The following is a 14,670-nucleotide window of genomic DNA, read 5'->3' as shown; positions in this document are numbered from 1 at the left end:
TTACTCACTTGGGTTCCCTTTGAGTAATCAAGGGATTAGTAGGATAATGTCAGCTAGGTTTAGCCAGATGGCACGTGTCTCAGTGGACATTGAATTTTTAGCTGAGAGTGCAGTAGTGGAGTGGGTTAGGGGCATGGTAAAGTAGAGTTAGAAGAGTACCATGTGCCCTCTAGAGGAGTGTCAGGAAACACAGCTTGGATCTGCTTATTGAAGGACTGCTTCATGAATGTCACTTTCTAATTGAGTGTTATAGGGGGAACTGGAATTTGTGGTGCTAGAGTGATGTGTAGGGACACACTCTCCTAGTGTAAAGAGGATATGATAGTTCCAGAAAAAGCATAAAAACGTTGGTAGATCCTGTACTTGACCAGTTGAAGAATTACAAAGCTGAGGTATGATGGGATATTTGTAGCTCCAAATAATGTCAAGTGAAGACCTCAGAAAGTGTAAGCATATACCTTTAAAACTTTTACCTCGGTCTGTGTGCTTTGATACATACTAAAAAAGAAAACGTATCAATTAATTAACTTTATTGGTAGTCTTTTCTTTGGGATTTGCAGCAGCCTGAATTATATACATTTGAGGTGTAATTCGATCTTTTTTTAGAAGTTGAACATCTTGGGAAGAACAGAAAGGCAAATGAAAAATCAAATTGAAAAGCATTAGAGACCTGCTTTGCAGTAATAGCCGATTATTCACACAAGATCTCTGCCTGTAGCCATTTGAACACTTATAAGGATACTGAAATTTGCAAAAGCTTTGTAAATGAGTACATTTGAGAAATTAATTGATTTACTTCAGAACATTAGTTCCTATTCTTAGAGACTCCCTAGAGTAGGGAGTTCATTTGTTACCTGATTATGAGGATGTAAATTTTATTTTCCTTGGAGTTTCTGGAATGTTCGCTCTGAAGATCATAAGGGAGATTTTCCATATTTACTGTGTGTGTCTGGCCTTGTAGTTTTATAACCCCCACAGAAACCTTAAAAGGTAGCTGGTATTACTCTATTTTGCAGTTGAGAAACCTGACACTCAGGGTTTAAATAAGCTTCCCCAAATCCCACACCTGCTTAGGTGTTGAGCCAGAGCAAAAACCCAGCCCTGCGTTATGAGATGCATTTGTGCATCTCAAATGCCTGAGGGTTTGTCACTCTATTATGTTGCCTCCAAAAGACAAGCATCAGTAGTCCTTATAACCTACTCTAATTCTAGACCCCTGGCTTTAAAACAGATCTAGTTGGTCTAATATTTCAAAATTACGTTTTTTCTTCTCTTTGTGAGGCTGGGTTCGTGCTTGTAGAATTTCTTTGTGGACATTAGATAGTTGTATGTATACAGAGTGAGGCAAAAGTAGGCTTACAGTTGTGAGTACACAAAACAGTGTTTATTCATGTATTATTATTTTTAAAAATATTTTATTTACTTATTTTCAGAAAGAGGGGAAGGGAGGGAGAAAAACATCAGTTGTTTGCTTCTCACACACCCCAGCTGGGGACCTGGCCCACAACCCAGGCAGGTGCTCTGGCCAGGAATTGAACCAGCGACCTTTCACTTTGCAGGCATGTACTCAATCCATTGAGCCACACCAGCGAGGGCTGTATTATTTTCCTTGGCTCTTTTTGAGCAAGAACTCCTCTTCTTAGGCAAGCAGGAAGGATGCAGTCAGCACATAAAGCAAAGCTGGCTGACTCCTTGGACATTGAACCTGACCCACATTAGATGCTCCTTTGATTGGCTCAGGTAATTGGCCATTGGTACCATTTTTATGCTTTAGAAATAATATGATTATTTCTTAGATAAGTGTTTTGAGAATGGGTTAGTGAGGAATATTAAGAGGCCTCCGCAGACTAAATCTATAGTTGATTTCTGCGGTGTGTTTAAAGCACTTATCTTATATTGTAGGTCTCATGGCTTCTCTTAGAGATTATGGAACTAATAATTTTCTATTTAGACAGGAATCTCTCTTTGGCCTCAGGCAAGTCTTGTTTATCCTTTACCTCAGTTTCACAACCAAGAAAATAGGGATAATGATACCAACACATTAGGCAGAGGTTTAGTTATTTAAGTCCTTTGATGTGGGGAAAGGACTATTGTTATCTCTCTTATGAAACAGCTAACATGCTACAACAGAGAACCAACTATGCCCATGAAATCCCCATCCCAGAGACGGCTTATTAGAAAGATTGTGCATGCATGCTATTTTTAGATGTTCAAAAAGCTAAGTGCAAGTTCTTTTCAGTTGAGTGTTTGATGTCTTTATCAAATTACAAATCTCTCTCTTATTTCCTGGAACCTTTCATTTTGCCCAGAGACTTGTTTTTGGCAGATTTCTATCTGCTTGAAAAGGAGTGTAATTTGGTCAAGTGAAGATCTGAGCACTCGTCCCAACTTGCTTGAAGACTTTTTTAAGTGGCAACTTTGTTCTTATGACTGCTTTGGTGGGCTGTTGTTGCCTAGGAGGGCCTCATGTATCCCCGATGACGCTTTCTTTGAGCCCGCTGGTGGCACAGTGCAGAGCCCAGCAGGTACGGCAGAAACAAGTTAACAAGTTGAATGAGGGAATTTTTGAACTTTAATTTCCTCCCATAAATCTCAGTGGTGCTTTTCTATTGACTGTACTAACCAAGTATATGTATGCACATGCTTGAAATGTTTTCATCTTAACCTCTCACAGACTGCAGCTTGTTGGAACTCTGGTCTTTGAATGGGATTTCTGCAGCCCTGTACTGCATTTGGTAGTCAGAAAGCTTGCAGGCTCTGTGTGAGCGCGATTCTTTTGAGTCCCTTCTGTCCTTGGTCTATAAGAACACTTTTATGGAACGAAGGGCTACAGGGTAGGGGGGAAATTTGATAGCTATGAATTATGGGAGAAAGCCATATGTTGTCATCACAGACTCTCTTTATCTTTGAGTGACAAGCAGCCCGCATGACTTAGATTGTTGAAAATTCTCGCTCAGACCCCCGGTCCTACCTCTGAACTAGTGGGACCGGCCATACAGTTTCTGCGGTCAGTAAGAATTCTGTCATTGTGACCAGGGAGTTCATTTGAACTAACCAGCAGCTACCCCACCTTTTTTCAGCTCTTAACTCGGGCATCATCTGCTCCAACAAGCCTTCTCTGATTTCTAAGTTAGATTAGGTACCAGTCTCTTGTACTTGCACAGAGGATTAAAATTATCTATTACATCATCATTTCCCTGCACAAGACTATGGGACAAGAACTAGATTAATTCAACACCAGCATTTTTACTGGTTGTCTAATCGCCTCTTGAGGTGCTTGGACTCATCAGCTACTCCATCAGTTCCATCTCCCTGAGGGAGTTCTCCCAGGGCCCTGACACGACTCAGTCTGTAGCAGTCGCCTTCCGTGCCTGGCACACAGCGGTCGTGATGTCATCTCCCTTCGCTGGTGTGTCTTCAGTCTGATGTCCTGTTGCCTGGAATCCACATTTTCCTTCTTCTTGGTTTCTCCCTTGTTGTTACAGAAAACGTACTAGAGCTTCCTGATAAAATTTGTAAGGAAGCTAAAGTTTCTGAGACCTGGCATGCCTGAAAAACCTCTATTCCAGGCTTATACTTGATGGATAATTTGACCAGGTACAGACCTCTGAGTTGGAAAGGTGATAACTAAGAATTTTGAACGCATTGCTCTATCATCTTTAGTTTTCAGTATTGTTGAGAAGTCCTAAGCTTTTGCGACTGCTCATCTTTTGATTGTGACCAACTTTTCTTGGAAATCAGTGGCATCTTCCTGTTTGCCCAGGACGCTTCAGAAAAGCGTTCTGAAATGTCAGGATGATGGAGTCTGTTTTACGCCTGTGAGCCCTCCACTCCCTGGGCCCTTTAGCCTGGGTATCCATGCCCTTCAGTTTAGGGATATTGTAAAGAATCATTTTGTTGGCGATTCTTATCTGTTTGTTTGGTTTTTTCTGGAAACTTATTCTGGTAATGGGTTTCTTAGACTGGTACTCTAATGTTCTTATCTTTTCTCTCATACTTTTCTTCCTTTATCTTTTTGCTCAAGTTTTATCTATGGGTGGGGCATGCTGACTAGGAGTTTCATAGTAGGGTGATAGGAGTGTGCTGGGACTGTTTGGGGCTATCTCTTATATCTGCATCTTTAGGGCTTTTTCTCTTGGGTTCCCAGATTCCTCAGAGAAAACTATTAAATTCTCCTTTCTGAAAGGTGCAGACCTAACTGCTGGCATTCCAGGAAATGAGTGGGGGTCAGGGTCAGGGGTGTGTCAGATTCCTGTATGCATTTTAAGTTTCCTTTTTTTTAGTAAGGTGCATCCCCTGTCCTATTCCCAATGGTGATAATGCTTTCTCAGTCCAGATATCCTCCGTTTTACTCTCTGAACCCTCTGGCAGGGGGGGTACCTGTGCAATAAGTAGTTAGGTTGCATAGATAGAAAAGAGGGATCTTTCAACCAGCCTTCTTTATTTTAACGACTCCCTCCCCAGCGTTCTACCCATATCAGTTTCCGAGCCTTTCGAGGGACCAGGTGTAAGTTGGTTGGTTCTCAGTTTTCCTACAACTGACTTAGGAGTCATTTTTTAACGTTGTCTCCTCTCCCATTCTTCCGATTTTTGTGGGTTTATGCCCATTTTAAAAAATCCATTTACTATTATTTCAGTGATGCTTTGAGAGGGGGAAATATCATTGTGCATCTTCAATCTGTGGTTTTCACTTAAAACTTTTACAGTCTCCAAAGGAGGAGGGGTGACAAGGAGTTCAGTAGCTCACTACAGTAAGAAAGAGTGGAACGTTTTGTCTGTTGTCGTGCGCTCCCATGAGCTGAGGTCGCAGACGGGGAGGGAATGGCCTGGAGTGATCTCGAGAAACAAGGGGGTCACCTACTCACCTCTGACCCCTTCTGTTGGAGGACAGTAGGAAGGGCAGAAAAGTCCATGTTTCTTGGGTGTTGTTAAAATCAAGAGTGATAGACTCTGAGGACCTCAGAATTTGAAAAATTTATGAAGATCTTTAATCTTTTACCCTCCACAGGAATCTGTTCTTGAGTATGTCCCATGAAGATTGTGTGCAGCTGTGTTCGCAGACCTCCAGCGGGGATTTCTCGTGAGGTTCTAGGATTAGAACATTTCTTTGTGATGTTGTGCTCATCAGTGCCCCTCTGACATTTCTACCTTTTGATCAGATGTTGTCCTTGAGCAATCAAAACACATTACCTTCCTCTTCCCTGTGGCAGCCTTCCTTACTGGGTCCCCACGTTGTTCTCTTCTCCTGCCTAAGGGTCCCTGGCTGCCACGATTTTCAGATCCTCCAGCATCCTTGTAACCTCCTCTGACTCCTCTGGCTTCTCCTATTCAGACACCTGGCTCGAACGGTGCAAGTCACAGTGGTGTTATTACAAGGCCATTATCACAAGAGATTTACTAATTTCAATAAAAGCAAAGTCATAATAAAATAGTACTTTATAACTTTCAGGTATCATATAAGTTATTTTTAAATACAATCTACTAGTTTTTTTTTTATCAACTATGATTTGTTTGTTTGTTTAGAATAAATACTTTATTACGTGACCTAAGAAAGGAGGGAAGAGGATTTATTTGCCTCTCTGGGCCTGGATTTTCCTCAGGTAGAACTCCAGCCCCTCGCCCTGTGGCACGTAGCCGACTGCTCGGCCACACTGGCCCTGTCTTGAATTGATGCATGCGAGAAGCTCGCCCTGCTGGAACTGCTCCTCGAGGAGACTGCTGCTTTTGGCATTTTTTTCCTTTCCATCATATTTCTTCAGAACTTTCTCTGATCTTTTTTTCTTTTTAATTGAAAATCTCTTCCTCCTCAGGAGTCCACTTGGTCCCATCCTTGTAGCCCAGGGGCAGCGCATAGTGGGACTCGTACCACTGTCGGTACGGGGTGCTGTCAGTGAGCACGATGCAGTTCTTTCCTAGGGTCTCGGTTCGGACCAGTTCATTGTTGGATGCATGGTAGACGACATCAATAATCCTTGTTTTGTGTTCATAACACTCAAGCCCCAGGAGACGTTGCCCACATCCAGCCTCAATGCACGCAGACCATGTGTGCGTGCTGGGGGCCAATCTTAGTGCTGGCAGCAGGGCATCCCAGCTCATATTTTTGCTTCTTGTGGTAGGGCTTTCTCTTGCCCCTGGTCTTGCGGCGCTTGTGACAGTTGTCCCGAGAGATGCCCATGGCTCAGCGCCAGCTGGAAAGAGTGAACTGTGATTTGGTTTTAAATAGTAAGGTGCCTGGCCAAGTTTAAATGTGACTTGAGTGCATTTAAAGAGGGCCTAGATGCATTTAGCACCACTGCTGGGTGTGTGTGTGTGTGTGTGTGTGTGTGCGTGTAAAAGGCAATGTGATGACAAAGGGGCAGATCGCAGAGTATTTCTGAGCCTCTGTTTTCTTGTCTATTCTTGCCTATAAAATGGATTTTACTATATACAAGCGGGGACCCAAAAATATCTGGAAGTTATTTATAAAAATTATACATTTTTTCTTACATATTTAAACTTTAGTCACCTTCAAAGTAATCTGCATTTGATGCAATACACCTATTGAGGCATTTTTCCACTGCTCAGAACAGTTTTTGAACTTGTTGATTTTGATGCCTTTTAGTGCTTCTGCTGTTTTCTGTTTCACCTCTTCCCCATGGCAAAACTTTTTCCCTTTGAGGCTGTTTTTCATTTGGGGGAAACAAAAAAAGTCACTTAGGGAGAGATCGGGTGAATAGGGTGGGTGGGGCATGGGGCTCATGCTGTGTTTTGGTCAAAAACTGCTGAACACTCAGCAGGCACAGGCAGGTGCGCTCATAAATCACCCATGATGAAATGGGCAAACGCATTGAAAGAGTCTTCGAAAAAATTAACTGAAGCGAACGCAGCCTCTCACAACAAGGCCAACAACGCCAGCTGGTGCACTGATACAGATGGGTTCCTGGAACACTCACCTAGCTGGGGAAGCCTCTACTACAAGGGGCCTGCCCTCCAGAAGATAATTCTGGGTTTTTGGGGGTCCTCCCTTGAAGATGTTATAGAATCATGTGAGAATTAAATGAAATAAGGTATGTGTAAGAGCTTTGTAAACAGTAATATGCTGTCCAGTTTTAAGTTAATTGTTTTTGCCGTCAGAGGTTCCATACCCTTAGAGAAGCAGTTGAGCTGATGATATCAGGTAGTGTACCACTGGTTCCAAACTGAAATCTTTATGGATTGTTGCTGAAAATGTATTTAGAGACACATCCTTTTTTTTTCTTTTTAAACATTTTATTTATTCATTTTTAGAGAGAAGGGAAAGGAGAGATAAAGAGAGAGAGAGAAACATCAGTGTGTGGTTGTCTCTCGTGCCTCCCACCGGGGACCTGGCCTGCCACCCAGGCATGTGCCCTGACTGGGGATCAAACCAGTGACCCTGTGGTTCGCAGGCCGGTGCTCAATCCACTGAGCCACACCAGCCAGGGCTAAAATTGGATATTTTAATCTTCAAGTCAATTCAAACAAGGAGAAGGGTAATAGGAAGAGTGCTAATATTTACTGATTCTTATTTGCCAGCAGTAGGTTGAACTCTGGGGATACAAAGAGAAAAGAGCTCCTTATGAAGCTCAAAGTCTGGATGGGAAAGAAACCACGTAATGAAATTTAGCGATTTAAGGTCTGTAGTGGGTCCAAAAAGACCTCATCTCTAGCGAAGATAATATATTGGCTCCGCCCTTTATAATAACTGTGACAAGACATGACTCTTGATGGATGAATGTGTCGTGGGGTGGAAGGAGAGAAGAGGGAGTGCGCAGCTCATTAACATGAGCTGTGTGGAAGGGGAATTTTGGGAGAGAAGGCCAAATTAGTTGGGTGGAGTCATAGTTTAAAGACCCTTTTTTTTAATCCTCACCCAAGAACATTTTTTTTTCATTGCTTGAGAGAGGGCATGAAGACCCTACATCATGCCAACGAATTTGAACTCAGTCCTGTAGAGCAGTGGTGTCCAAAATGGAGCACTCTCAAAGCCAGGGGGTGTGTGGGATGGACTACCAGAGGGAAATATTGGGATCTCTAGTTCTTTTAATTTTGTCTTTTCTTGTGTGTTATATAAGGAGCATATTATATCATTTATAATGATTCATATATTGTATTTTAAAATATATTTTAAAAGTAAGTAGGAATAAGTGGATATATTCAACATTTTTTTATGTTTGGAAAAAAAATTTTTTTTGCTTTATTTTTTGTTATTTTCCCCTCCTTCACCTCCTTCCACCTCCCCCCACACTGGAGAACACTATTCCAGGCTGTATTTAAGCATGGGAGTGAAATATGCAGTGGAATTAGAGTATGCGTTAGAATGAGAGAAAACTGAAGTGATAGAGAGACCAGTTAAGACTGGGGAAATAGCTCGAGGCCTGAAGTAAGGTGGTGCAGTGGAGACAAAAGAGGGGGACTCAGGGGCCAGGGAGATGGCGGGCAAGGGATGGGCAAGCGAGGGAAGACATCTGACTTCGGATCCTGGATGGTGGCGACACTGTGATTAAGCTAAGGATCACAGGAACGATGTTCAGCTCTCAGCCTAAAGACTGTCACATTTCTTACAGACTGAGTTGCTCATTCCATCCTGCACCCAATGCCTCGAACTCGGTGAAAACAAAACGGCAGTTGGCTCTTTGCTGTACACTTTGGGGACTGCGGACTGGGAATCTTCTCCAAGCATTTTCAGCCCAAATTGAGCACGGTCATGGTGAAGTCTCCTTTGCAGTTAGCCCTTGGTGTTTGTTAAAGCACCAAGTCTACTCTTGGGGTTTGGGTTGGGATTGGACCACATAGACGAGTGTGCATTGTGACCGTTCACAGTCATAACCGAATAACTGAATTCATCAGTTCCACATGGGCAGGGGTGGAGTACTGGGTGGGGATTTGGGTCAGAGCCAGTGTTTGTAGAAATGCTGGGTGGGTAAAAGCGAGTCAGTTACCTTGCCCTGACAGTTTTTTCCAGGGGAATAAGTATGTTTTCCTTTCCCCTTGCTGTAGGAAATCATTTGCCAGATTGGGTTATTTATAACAGTCTGTCATGGAACAGTTGCCAGGAAAAGAAAAGAGGCTATTCCCAGTGGCTCTCTCCACCTCCCACCCCAGCATTGCCACCACACACACACATCCGGTTTTCCGATTTAACTTTTGTTTTTTTCTTCTAGTTTTACTCAGTGGTTTTGGCTTGATTGAAAGTATTCTTGTAATGAAAGATTTCTGGGCTTTACCATGGCTTGGTAATTGGGTTTTCCGAGCTTAATTTGTTTGCTTTAGCCAAGACTAACTGACAGCAGTTTGCGTTTTGAATTCCTGGGTGTCTTGGTTTTTCCCCAAGCACTAAAGTGCTCTCTTTCGCCTTCCCTTGTAGACCTTTCTACTTTGTCAAAAATACACACATTTGCTGTCCTTTACCGCTGTGTTTTTGCTCGACATTGCCTTGGCTCCTGTAGAGGAGCAGACTTGGGATAAGGCACACCGAGGACTGTTAAAATAGTGAGTAGGGAGGTCTGTGGGGATTCCAGTGGGCCTCGTGGAAGAAGGGGCATACTGTTGGTGGTAGAAAGGGAGCGGTCCCCCAAAGGCAGCTCAGGGTCGGTGTGTCCAGGGCACTTTCAAGCTGATTGCATTTCAGATACACTGTACGGTTGCTTTACACTCCAGTCTGTGTTTATTCATTGCTTGTGGTCACACATGATCAGAAATACTTTTGGCTCTTAAGAGTTTTTCAGCTTTTCTCTCTGGGCTCCAGTTAGTAGAAGAACATTTGCATTTCTAGAGTGAGCTTTACATTTTTAGAACAAAAATCAAAACAATAGTCATTTATTTTCTTTCTCTTATAGCATAAATAGTGATTTTCAACCTTTTTCATCTCATGGCACACATTAACTACTAAAATTCCATAGCACACCAAAAAAATATTTTTTTTGCTGATGTGACAAAAAATAGGTATAATTTAGATTCATTCACACCAGAAAGCTATTGTTGTGTTGGCTGTGTCATTTTTTATTTGACAGTCTTAAGGGAAAAGAGGCCAGTGCCCCTGACTAAATAGTCAGGTATTGCATGTTTTAACAATTCTTGTGGTACACCAGCTGAACAAAGAGGTGAAGGTGATTTAGTTTTTCTTTTTCTTTTTAACCCTCACCCAAGGATATGTTTATTGATTTTAGAGGTAGAGGAAGGGGGGGGAGAGAGAGAAAAATCCATCGGTTACCTCCCATATGCACCTCAACTGGGGATTGAACCTGCAACTTAGGTACGTGCCCTGACTGGAAATCAAATCCACAACTTTCTGGTGTGCAAGACCATGCTCCAACCAACTGAGCCACCCAGCCAGGGACAGTTTGGCTTTTAGACTTCTGTTTCTTCTTCCAGGATATCCAGCTTTGGAAACAAAGTACATTGATCAGATAGCAAAGACTTTCCTTCAGAAGTGTAGTTCACTGAGGATGGGAATGTGTTTGGTCTCCGTGAGTCTTACATGGCGCATTCTCTGGGAACAGAGGCATGAGATGCCTGGCAGATAGCGCCTCCATCTGTGTCCCAGACCCTGACCTTCAGACGGATGCCTTTCTTTTCACGGAGAACAGATGGCTACCAGACATTGGGAGGAGGGGCCTGTTCCTTGTGTTTCTTGGGGATTTTGCATTCAGTTTAGCAAAAAGTCACCTGAAAGCAAAGAGAAAAATGAGGCTGCCGACTGTTCACAATTATGCAGGACTTGTTTGGCATTCACTATACTGACAGATTTATTTTTTTGCAGATACTGAATGATAAAAGCATTTATTTTCCAAGACAACACTGACACCACTTCAGAGGCATCTGCGTTGGGGTCATTTTCTTCACTTTGGAGTGTACTTAAAAATTGAATTTATTGAAGAACAGTCAGCTTGCAAACATCAGTCATCTTATTAGAGAAACTTAGGAAAAGAGAAAGGAGATTTATTGTCCTCAGCAAACTGTCATTGTCATTATAATGAAATGAGGCAACTTCTGCTGTGACACGTCTTTAGCCGTGGCCCAGCTCCCTGTCTTTCTAAGCATTGTTGGAAGAAGCAGGACATTCTGCAGGCCATTTCTTCCGTCACGTGCCTGTGTGGGGGCTGATTTGTTAACATTTGGTGGCTCCTGGATGGCGAGCACAGAGAAATTTTTTCCCTAAAAAAATGTTTATAGAGACATTTTTTTGTTTTTTGCTTAGAGTTAAAATCAAAAAAAAAAAAAAAAAGAATTAAAAGAGAAGCAGAATGGTAGGGAAAAATCCAAATTTGAACTTCTTAATCTTAATATAAGGCCTTCAAAAGGAATTGTTCAGGCTATAAATAATGAGTTATAAGTAGGAAAAGAAAGGATGGTTCTGCTGCAGGTTCTGTACAGACAGTCCCTGACTTAACACTGGTTTCACTTACGATTTTTCGATTTTACAGTGGTGTTAAAGCAATTCGCATTCAGTAAAAACTACACTTCAAATTTTGAATTTTGATCTTTTCCTGGGCTAGCAGTATGCAGTACGATACTCTCCCATGACGCTGGGCAGTGGCAGTGAGCCCCAGCTCCCAGCGGGGCACCCAGTCACGAGGGTAAACCACTGGTACTCTGCAAAGTACTGCATGACCAGCATTTTGGGGGTATTGTGTTCCGGGCAAGTTTAAGGTAGACTAGGCTAAACTGTGATGTTCAGTAGGTTAAGTGTATTAAATGCATATTCAACTCAATGATATTTTCAATTTATGATGGGATCATCAGGACATAATCTCATCCTAAGTCGAGAGGCATGTGTATTCAGAATAAGAAATTTCAGGCAGTAAGACAAGGTATTTGAATTGTTGAGCCTCACTTTTTGAGCAAACATGAACGACACTTCGCTGTAGTGGAATGTGAGTTGAAATCGTCCATTTTCCCACCCAAAGCAGGAGTCTTGATTTTAAATTAAAATCATACAAAAGTTGGAACCACTTGCAAAAGTTTCTATGAATACAGATACTTACTTTATTCTTAAACCTGGGATAATTTAGTCCAGTGTTTCTCGGACTTTTAAAAGTAGCAGAACCTGTTTTCCTAACCAACACTTACACAGAAGCCTAGATCATAAAATCAATGAGAGAGGAGCTGCCCTGACTGACCCAGGAAGGGCAGGAGGAACCAGCCTTTCTCTGACGCGCCTCTGGGAACCAGTAGGTGTGCCATTGAGAAACGTTGATTTAAGTTACAACCTAAGGAATTTGCTTTCCAGTTGACTGTTTTTGGACTTTTGTTTTCTGCATTTATGGTAAAACCTAATGGCAGAATGTATAGGTAGAAATTTGTTTGAAATGCATTAAAAAGCTTTTCTTAGCCACTCACATTTAATACTTTCTATTCCAAGAAAGATCACCAAAAGTGAAGATGTGTCATTAGAAACCAAGGCTAAGATCATTTGTACCCTCATATTCCCAGTTACTATGTATGGATGCAAAAGTTGGCCAGTGAAGAAGGCCAATAGGGAAAAAAAAAAAAAGGGATTTCATGTGAAACGTGGAGTTAGGAGAACTCTATGGATAATGCCCTGGACCACCAGAAAGACAAACAAGAAGGTCCTAGGGCAAATTAAACCTGAAACATCGCTGGAGACAAAAATGACAAACCTGAAGCTGGCCTTCTTCGGGCTCACCATGAAAAGGCAGGGATTTAAGGAAAAGGCTGGGGAAAATAGAAGGCGTCAGGAATGAGGAAGACCAAATGTGAGATGGATTGACTCCATAAAGGAAGCCACAGGTGTGAGTCTAAAGGAGCTGAGCAGGAATGTTGAGGACAGGACCTTGTGGACATCACTCATTCACAGGGTCTCCAGAAGTCTGAGCCAACTGGATGGCACCTCAACACACACAGTCCAAGTTCCCTCCGAGTTCCAGAGTAGGGCCTATCTCAGCATAGAGTGAGTGTTCAGTAAATGTCAGATAAATGAATTGTTACAAGCAACACATAATCCAGTTCTGCCTGAGCATTTCTGATGATTCATTACCTTACAAAATTATTCTTTCTGACTAGCTCTGATTGACAGACATAAGTTAATATGGAAATCAAAACTTCTGTTCATGTTTTACCTTATTTGTTCTTAGTTTTAGTCTTCCACTGTTGAGGGAAAATTTGATCCTTCCTTAAGATTATCTCTTTCCTTTTTTTTTTTCAGTCCTCACTTGAGGACATGCTTGTTGATTTTAAATAGAAGGGAAAAGAGGGGGAGAGAGAGAAAGGGAGAGAAACATCGTTGTGAGAGAGAAACGTTGATCAGTTGCCTCTTGCACATGCCCCAACTGGACCGAATCCACTACCCAGGCATGTGCCCTGACCGGGAATCAAACCCACAACCTTTCAGTTTACAGGACATCACCCCAACCAGCTGAGACACACTGGCCAGGGCATTTCTTTCTTTCCTAACTCCACCCCCTACTTCTTATCCTACCCACTGTCACCCACACATAGGAGGGGTGTCCCACAAAAATGGAATTTCTTTGTTAAAAATTGCATATTTAATCTCCCATGTTTAAACTTCAGTCACCTTCAAAGTACTCTCTGTTTGATGCACGACACCTATCCAGATGTTTTTCCCACTGCTCAGAACAGTTTTTGAACTCGTTGATTCTGATGCTTTTTAATGCTTCTGTGGTTTTTTGTTTCACCTCTTCCACATCAGCAAAATGTTTCCCTCTGAGGACTTTTTCCATCAGGGGAAACAAAAGCTCGGGGTGAGATCGGGTGAATAGGGAGGGTAGGGCACGGGGATGATCTGTTTTTGGTCAAAAACTGCTGAATCCTCAGGGAGGTGTGGGCAGGTGTGCTCATAAATCACCCATCATGAAATGGGCGAATGTGTTGAAAGAGTTTTCAAAAAAAATTTACTGAAGCTAAGTGCAGCCTCTCACAACAACGCCAGCTGGTACACTGATACAGATGGGTTCCTAGAACGCTCACCTAGGGGAGAAAGCCTGTACTACAAGGGGCTTGCCCTCCAGAAGATATTTCCTGGGGTTTTTTTGGGTCCCCCCTTGTACAATCTTTTTTTCCCTACTAAACAACTTCTGTTCTTTCAGCTCTCATGTTTTCTAGCTTTTTCACCATCTTCATCATCTTCTTACTGATACATTTTTAGTTTATCAAGGTTACTCTTAAAATCTTGGGTTGGCTAAAAAGTCCATTTAGTTTCTTCTGTAAACTAAGAGACACATTTTTCATTTTCACCAATAACTTTATTGACTTGGATATTTTGAGTATGTCAGCTATCTACCATGTGGTGTAATATTGATTGTTCTCAATTAACCTCTCAATTTGATCAGTATCAACTTCAACTGGTCTACCTGATCCTGGAGCATCATCCAGCAAGAAATCTCGAGCATGAAAGTTCACAAACCACTTTTGACACATTCGATCAGTCACAGCACCCTCTCCATACACTGCACAAATCTTTTTGCATTTCATTTGCATTTTTACCTTTCTTAAAAAAATAAGGCATAATATGCTGAAAATGTTGCTTATTTTCTTCCATCTTCAATATTAAAATGCTTACACAAAAATTCACCAATTTTGATAAGTTTTTTTAAATGCACACTGATATGACAGCTGTCAGCATACAATCTAACAAAATTGCTTTGAATAAAGTTAAAGACAAATAAACACTACTAGAGTCATCTTACAGAA

The 14,670-nt window shown here is 42.0% G+C and overlaps 1 protein-coding gene and 1 pseudogene across 2 annotated transcripts in view; one reads left to right on the top strand and one right to left on the bottom strand.

Annotated features, from left to right (window-relative positions):
• The window catches only part of EIF2B3 (eukaryotic translation initiation factor 2B subunit gamma), a 105,623-nt gene that overhangs the window by 17,464 nt on the left and 73,489 nt on the right, over positions 1-14,670 (top strand). The gene's annotated exons all lie outside the window — the stretch shown is intronic.
• LOC128780452 (small ribosomal subunit protein eS8 pseudogene) lies at positions 5,568-6,175 on the bottom strand (annotated as a pseudogene).

The sequence above is a fragment of the Desmodus rotundus genome, chromosome 3, assembly GCF_022682495.2.
Source record: "Desmodus rotundus isolate HL8 chromosome 3, HLdesRot8A.1, whole genome shotgun sequence".
Taxonomy (NCBI): Eukaryota; Metazoa; Chordata; class Mammalia; order Chiroptera; family Phyllostomidae; genus Desmodus; species Desmodus rotundus.
This window is presented reverse-complemented; position numbering and strand designations above follow the sequence as displayed.